Source organism: Nicotiana sylvestris, chromosome 3 (genome assembly GCF_000393655.2).
Source record: "Nicotiana sylvestris chromosome 3, ASM39365v2, whole genome shotgun sequence".
NCBI lineage: Eukaryota > Viridiplantae > Streptophyta > Magnoliopsida > Solanales > Solanaceae > Nicotiana > Nicotiana sylvestris.
Window position 1 is genome coordinate 214,201,904 of NC_091059.1, and position 7,706 is coordinate 214,209,609.

The following is a 7,706-nucleotide window of genomic DNA, read 5'->3' on the forward strand; positions in this document are numbered from 1 at the left end:
GATTTAGTACGGTCCGCAGAGCCAAGGTTCAGAGAGTAGCCAGCTATAAGTTTGAAGCCCAATGCGGTCCACGCTCCATTTTATGCGGACCGCACTAGAAGCCATTGCGGCCACACTCGATTTTGTGCATCCGCATTGCTCGACTTCAGAGAGCCGTTTATTCAAGTTCAGAGCCCTAGTGCGGCCGCACGTAATTTTGTGAGGTCCGCACTAACCCTGCAGGGGTATTTTTGTCCAAATTTTTCAGCTTAGTATAAATAGCTTTTTTTCCCATTTTTAGGTCATCAGATTGTTTGTATTGAAGGCTGCGCTCGTGACTTCGATATTTTTAGTAATTTTAGCTTCATTTCAACATTGAATCTTCAAGTTTAATTTAGCAATTAATTAATATGAGTTTTTCTTCATCTATTTCTTTGTTTTCTTCTCTAATTATGAGTAGCTAGACCCATAAACTAGGGTTGTAGCTCAACCCTAGTATGGGTAATTGATGGGTCTTGTGTTTTAGGGCTTGATTGACCATATGTGTTTGATATTTGGACTAATTTCATGTTTGATTACTGAATTAGTGGTTGCAAACACTAGTTTGTGTTTAGTTGATTTTGGCTCTTCTTGAGAAAGAGAGCCTAAGTCTCTGAAATTAGTCCAACAAGGAATTAGGGCGTACTAAAGAGATTGATAGCCTCAATTAAAGGGTTAAACTTAGAGATAGTAACACCCGACTTGAACCTTGATTGCTTGTGCAAATTTGCATACCCAATTGGTCTTGAGAAATTCAATTCGGGCAAAATCACTCGAACTACCGAGAGGTGTAGAGTGAGTAGAATCGTGCAATGGTTATATCATACTCCCCAAATGTGACTATCATGCCTTAGACTCAAGTATCCGTCAATTGACCACCTAGGCGACAGTCACTACCCTGGTGCCTTTTATCCATTTGAACAACTCGCAATAGTTTAATCTTAGCTTATTTTAGTTTAATTGATCATTGTAGTTCTATACAATTAGAAGTAAATCAAAACCCAAAATATTTAGAAGTGCAATTAAGAGCAAATACACATTTCCACTTTAGATAGACACCCGGATCCAACTTCTAGCTTCCTTTGGAAATCGATCCCGACCTTAATCGGGTAAAAGCTGCTTCGACCTCTCTCTCTACTCAATAGTAGTGTAGGGTTGGCTTCCAAACAAAGGAGATAATCCTTCGTCCGGATGATAATGTTGAAGATGAGGTCCCTGTTGTGCCTCACAAACAAAGGAGAGGCTGCCAGACCAATGATAATATTCAGGACCCTCCTCTGCCACCTCCAACAGTGGCTCCTAAAGTGCTTCCAAACCAAGGTTATACAAGTGCTATTGTCCCACCCCAAATTCGGGCGGGCAATTTTCAAATAACCAATGTGATGCTGACTTTTCTAGAGCAACGTGGGTATTTCACGAGCGCTGCAAATCAAAATGCTTACAAACATCTCAAGGGGTTCGTGAATACATGTTGAGGGAGCAAACAAACTAACGTGTCCGAGGATGATCTCTAATTGAGACTCTTCTCATTTTCACTTAGAGGGAAAGCACTTGATTGGCTTGAGCGACTTCCCCACCATTCTATCACTACTTAGGATGAGTTGGCAGATAAGTTCATTGTGAAATTTTTCTCACTGGGGCATATGGCTGCATTGAGAGATAAGATCTTGGCGTTCAAGCAAGAGCCTACGGAACTTTTGCATGAGATTTGGGAGCATTATAGAACAATGGTGAAGGAATTCCCCAACAATGATATGACTGAGGCGATGATCCAACAAACCTTTTATCGAGGCATTAACATAACAAACCAATGCATAGTGAACCAACTTGTTGGGGGCAATTTTATGAAGCTGTCTTATGATGAGGCTTGTGACATTCTTGACGAGATGGCTGACACTTCTTCTATGTGGAAAAGTAGAGCCAACGTTCCCCAGGGTGACCCCACGGTCACTCATTTGCACAAGGAGTTACATGATCATGGTTAGGCTATAACTGAGTTGACAACTACAATGAACCAACTAGCAAAGGCATAGTTTCAACAAGTTCAAAATCCTCGCCAAGTGAATGCCATGGAGGGTGTTAATATGCTTGTCAACAAAATAAGACAAAGAGGTCAACAGAACCAAGGGAATTCAGATCAATTTGACAATGATTGTGGTGGATTTCAAGATGATGGTTTTGATGGACAGAGTGAAGAGGTGTAATACGTGAATAATTATCAAGGCCAAAGGGGCAATTCTTCCAACCAACAACAATGGAGACCCTAAGGCAATTGGGGCAATCAACAACAACAAGGCAATGGTAATTGGGGGAATAAAAACCAAAACTCCAACTGGGGCAATCAGAACAACAATCAAAACAATCAAGGAAATTGGAATGGTAATAACAATTGGGGTGGCAACAACAATCAAGGTGGATAGAATAATGGAAACCAAGAAAATCGGGGGCAAGGCTTTCAAAGCCCCCCAATGTATTAACAACCGAACAATCCACCCCCCTTTCCATCTCAAGGTCCCAGTTCTTCTAGCAATGATACGGGGAAAATTAAAATAATGTTCGAATAGATGATGAAAAAGAGTGCGAATTCCGATGCTTAGTTGTCTTCCCACAATCGCAATTTGGAGGTTCAATTGGGCCAAATCTCACAGTCCTTGAATACTCACCCTAAGGGTGACCTACCAAGTGATATGGTAGTAAACCCAAAGGGTGGTAACAATCATGTTATGGCGGTAACTACAAGGAGTGGACGAGGCGGTGATGTGGATGCCTCCAAACAAAAGCAGATTATGAGTGATAATGTTGAGTGGCAAGAAGATGAAGTTCCTTTGGTGGTTGAAAATGTGATTGATGACAATGTGAATGACGAAGTGAGGATTGATATTCAAGATGCCGAGGTGGAAACTCAAAATGATGTGAACCCATCTAGGGAACACATAATAGACATGCCGGAGCCGGTTGTGCCTAAAGATAAGGCTCCTTTGCCAAGGCCACCTCTACCTTATCCTCAAAGGCTCGCGAAGCAGAAAAATGAAAATTAGTTTAAAAAGTTCACTGACGTGATGAAGAGCTTATCCATTAATGTGCCTTTGGTGGAGGCTCTTGAACAAATGCCGAGCTATGCTAAATTCATGAAGGACTTGGTGACAAAGAAGAGGTCTATGGATTGTGAAACTATAAAAATGACTCACCAAGTTAGTGCAATAGTGCATTCAATGGCCCCGAAGCTTGAAGATCCCGGTGCTTTCACCATTCCTTGCACCATTGGGAGTACGGATTTTGCTAAGGCTCTATGTGATTTGGGGGCTAGTATCAATTTGATGCCCTACTCGATTTTCAAAACTTTGGGTATTGGGCAACCTAGGCCGACTTCCATGAGATTACAAATGGCGAATAGAACGATAAAGAGACCATTGAGTATTATTGATGATGTACTTGTCCGGATAGACAAATTTATCTTGCTAGTTGACTTTGTGATCTTGGATTGTGAGGTGGATTATGAAGTTCCTATCATTTTGGGAGACCTTTCCTTGCTACGGGGAAGGCCTTAGTTGATGTGGAAGCAGGGGAACTCACCTTCCGGGTGGGTGATGAAAAAGTGGTCTTTCATGTTTGCAAATCAATGAAGCAGCCCAACAGTACCGAGGTGTGCTCTTTTGTGGACCTTGTCACAGCAATGATAGTTGATGACACCAGTGCAATGATTAATGTGGAGGATCCATTGGAGGCCGTATTGCTGAATCTTGATGTCAATGATGATGAGGGCCGAGTGTAGTGCGTGAATGCTTTACATGGAATCGGCTCTTACTCTTATGAGCCTAGGAAATTATCTTTGGACCTTGAAAAGAGGAAGACTCCACCAACAAAGCCTTCAATTGAGGAGCCTCCAGTGTTGGAGTTGAAACCGCTGCCTCCACACCTCAGGTATGAGTTCTTAGGCTTAAATTCTACTTTGCCAATTATTTTTTCCTCTTGTCTTACTAACATGCAGTTTGATGCCACATTGGCAGTGCTTCAGAAGCAGAAAAAGGCAATTGGATGGACTTTAGCTGATATTCAGGGGATAAGCCCAGCATTCTGTATGCACAAGATTATTCTAAAAGATGATGCAAAGCCCTCCTTGGAACATTAAAGGAGGTTGAACGAGGCAATGCAAGAAGTTGTGAAAAAGTGGGTGATCAAGTGGTTGGATGTCGGGGTTGTGTACCCCATCTCTGATAGCTCTTGGACTTCACCAGTGTAATGTGTACTGAAGAAGGGTGGCATGACCATGGTTGCAAATTTACAAAATGAGTTGATTCCTACCAGAACTGTCACCGGTTGGAGGGTATGCATGGACTACCGCAAGTTGAATAAAGTGACCCGCATGGATCACTTTCCTTTGCCTTTTCTTGATCAGATGTTAGACCGACTTGCTGGGCGTGCCTTATACTGTTTCTTGGATAGGTATTTTGGGTACAACCAAATATTGATTGCTCCGGAGGATCAGGAGAAGACCACATTCACTTGTCCATATGGCACCTTTGCTTTCTCTAGGATGCCTTTTGGGTTGTGTAATGCACCGGCTATATTCCAGCGGTGTATGATGGCCATTTTCACTGATATGGTGGAAGACAATTTGGAGGTATTCATGGACAACTTTAGTGTTGTGAAAGACTAATTTGATAAATGCTTGAAGAATCTTGATAGAGTTTTGGCCCGTTGTGAAGAAACCAATCTTGTTCTCAATTGGGAGAAATGTCACTTTATGGTGGAAGAAGGCATAGTTCTTGGGCATAAAATTTCAAAGCTTGGTATTGAGGTAGACAAAACAAAAATTGATGTGATTTCAAGGCTCCCTCCCCCTACATCTGTCAAGGGAGTTTGAAGTTTTCTTGGGCATGCGGGGTTCTACCGGAGATTTATCAAATACTTTTCGAAGGTGGTGAATCCCTTGTGCAAGTTGTTGGAAAAAGATGTCAAGTTCGTGTTTGATAAAAAATGTATGCAAGCCTTTGAACTTCTTAAGCATAAGTTGAGCAACACTCCAATCATTACCGCACCTAATTGGAGCTTGCCCTTTGCGCTCATGTGTGATGTGAGCGATGTTGCGGTTGGGCGGTCTTGGGTCAAAGAGTGAACAAAATATTTCATCTGGTGTACTATGCGAGCAAGAAAATGAATGATGCTCAAGTGAACTACACGGTGACCGATAAAGAACTTTTGGCTATTGTGTTCGCAATGGAAAAATTTCGGTCGTATCTCATGGGTGCTAAGGTTATTATTCATACCGACCATGCCGCACTTCGGTACTTGATGACGAAGAAGGATTCCAAAGTTATACTGATGTCATGGGTCTTGTTACTTCAAGAATTTGATTTGGAGATTGTAGACAGGAAGGGTAGTGAAAACCAAGTGGCGGACCACTTGTCCCGCTTGGAAGAGGAGGGGAGGCCTCGTGATAGCCTAGAGATCAATGATTCATTTCCCGACGAACAACTCCTTTCGGTGTCGATGAATCATATGCCATGGTTTGCGGATGTTGCTAATTTCCTTGTGACTGGTATAATCCCGTGTGAGCTCTCTTCTAACCAAAGGAAGAATCTCAAACGGGATAGTTTGGATATCTATTAGGATGAGCCGTACTTGTTTAAGATTTGCACGGATGGTGTGATCCGAAGGTGTGTCCCGGAGGAAGAGCAATTGAGTATCTTGGAGGCTTGTCATTCCTCTCCCTATGGTGGCCATCATGGTGGGGCGAGGATGACTTCCAAAGTTCTTAGTTGTGCGTTTTATTGGCCAACTTTGTATAAAGATGCAAGTGAACTTGTGAAGAGGTGTGACGAATGTCAAAGAGCGGGTGGAATTTTGAAGAAAGATGAGATGCCTCTCAATACCATCCTCGAGATTGATATTTTTGATGTGTGGGACATTGATTTCATAGGCCCGTTTGTTAGCTCGAGTGGGAACACATACATTCTTGTGGCGGTGGACTATGTTTCAAAGTGGGTTGAAGCTGTGGCTTTGCCCAACAATGAGGCCCAGAGTGTTGTTGCATTTCTCAAAAAGAGCATTTTTACAAGGTTTGGTACTCCGCATACAATCATAAGTGATGGGGGATCTCATTTTTGCAATAGAGCTTTTGACACTTTGCTTGCGAAGTATGGTGTCAATCACAAGGTTTCTACTCCCTATCATCCTCAAGCAAGTGGTCAAGTTGAAGTCTCCAAAAGGGAAATCAAAAGTATATTGTCAAAGACAGTCAATGCTAATAGGACCGATTGGTCAAAGAAGTTGGATGACGCTCTATGGGCTTATAGGACTGCTTACAAGACTCCGATTGGTATGTCTCCGTATCGGTTGATGTTTCAAAAAGCTTGCCATCTACTGGTTGAGTTAGAGCACAAGGCCATGTGGGCCTTGAGGAAACTAAATCTTGAATGGGATGTTGCAGCCAATCTTCGTGTGGAGCAGCTTAATGAACTTGATAAATTTCGATTCCATGCCTACTTCAATTCCTTCTTGTACAAGGACAAGATGAATTACCTTCATGATAAATATGCTCGTAGCAAGGAGTTCAAAGTGGGTGATTTGATTCTCTTGTTCAACTCTCGGTTACGTCTGTTTCTGGGAAAGCTTAAGTCAAAATGGAGTGGACCTTTTGAAGTGGTGTGTGTGACCCAGTTTGGTGCACTTGATTTAAAGAATAAAAATGGGAAAGTTTTCAGAGTGAATGGGCATAGGGTCAAGCACTACTTAGAAAAAATTGATGGCAGCCACGTGGTGGCACTTCTTCATCTCAAATGATTTGATGGTAACCTGCGCCGTGTCGCGACGTTAAATCAAGCACTTCTGGGAGGCAACCCATGTGTTCTTATTCTTATTTTTCTTTGATTTTCATTATAGGATAGGATTTATTTTTTGACTAACTGGTTGTGAGATGTTACAGGTTTGTGTTGATGCAGTGCAGCACAAAGTGGAAAAATAAATGTCAAGTCTCTGAAGTTTGCAATGCGGACCGTACTACATTTTGTGCGGCCGTAGAGAACCTAATGCGGGGAGCACAAACTTAGTGTGGACCGCACTGATGAAGGAGTAAAAGACCTGCTCTCTGAAGTTTACCACCGCGGCCGCATTGCATTTAGTGCGGTCCACAGTGGTCCACTGCGGCCACAATGCATTTTGTGCGGACCGTAGTGGCTGCCTTGTCTGAATCTTATGACTTTGAGCAGTGCAGATCGCATTTCCATTTTGTGTGGTACGCATTAGGGTAGGTAAGCTGGGCCCCAGGGCTTTTTCTATAAATAGTACCTGAGGCCCAACATTTGAACTTTTCGATCCTTTTGCTCTCAGGACTCATAAAATCACTGTTCATCATCCCTATTGCTCGTAATTAACTACTAGGAATCGTTAATCTTCAGTTCTTCTCACAACTGGTAACTTTAACTTCTTTTTAATTGTTTTAATTTTGTTATTTTCTTTTAATTTTTGTTTTCTTGTTCTTTTTCTTGCCATACCATTATTTCTTTCAGTAATGTAGACTAGGGTTAGTAAATTCTTGTTTATTGTTAGATTAGGTAGTTAAAAACACTGGGCAAACACTTAGGGACCTTTCTTAGGTGTAGAATTGGACTAAAAATAAAATTATCTTGAACCCTAAGTTAGTGCTGTGACTGGGCACTCAGTGCGGACTGCGGTGGAAATTATGCGGT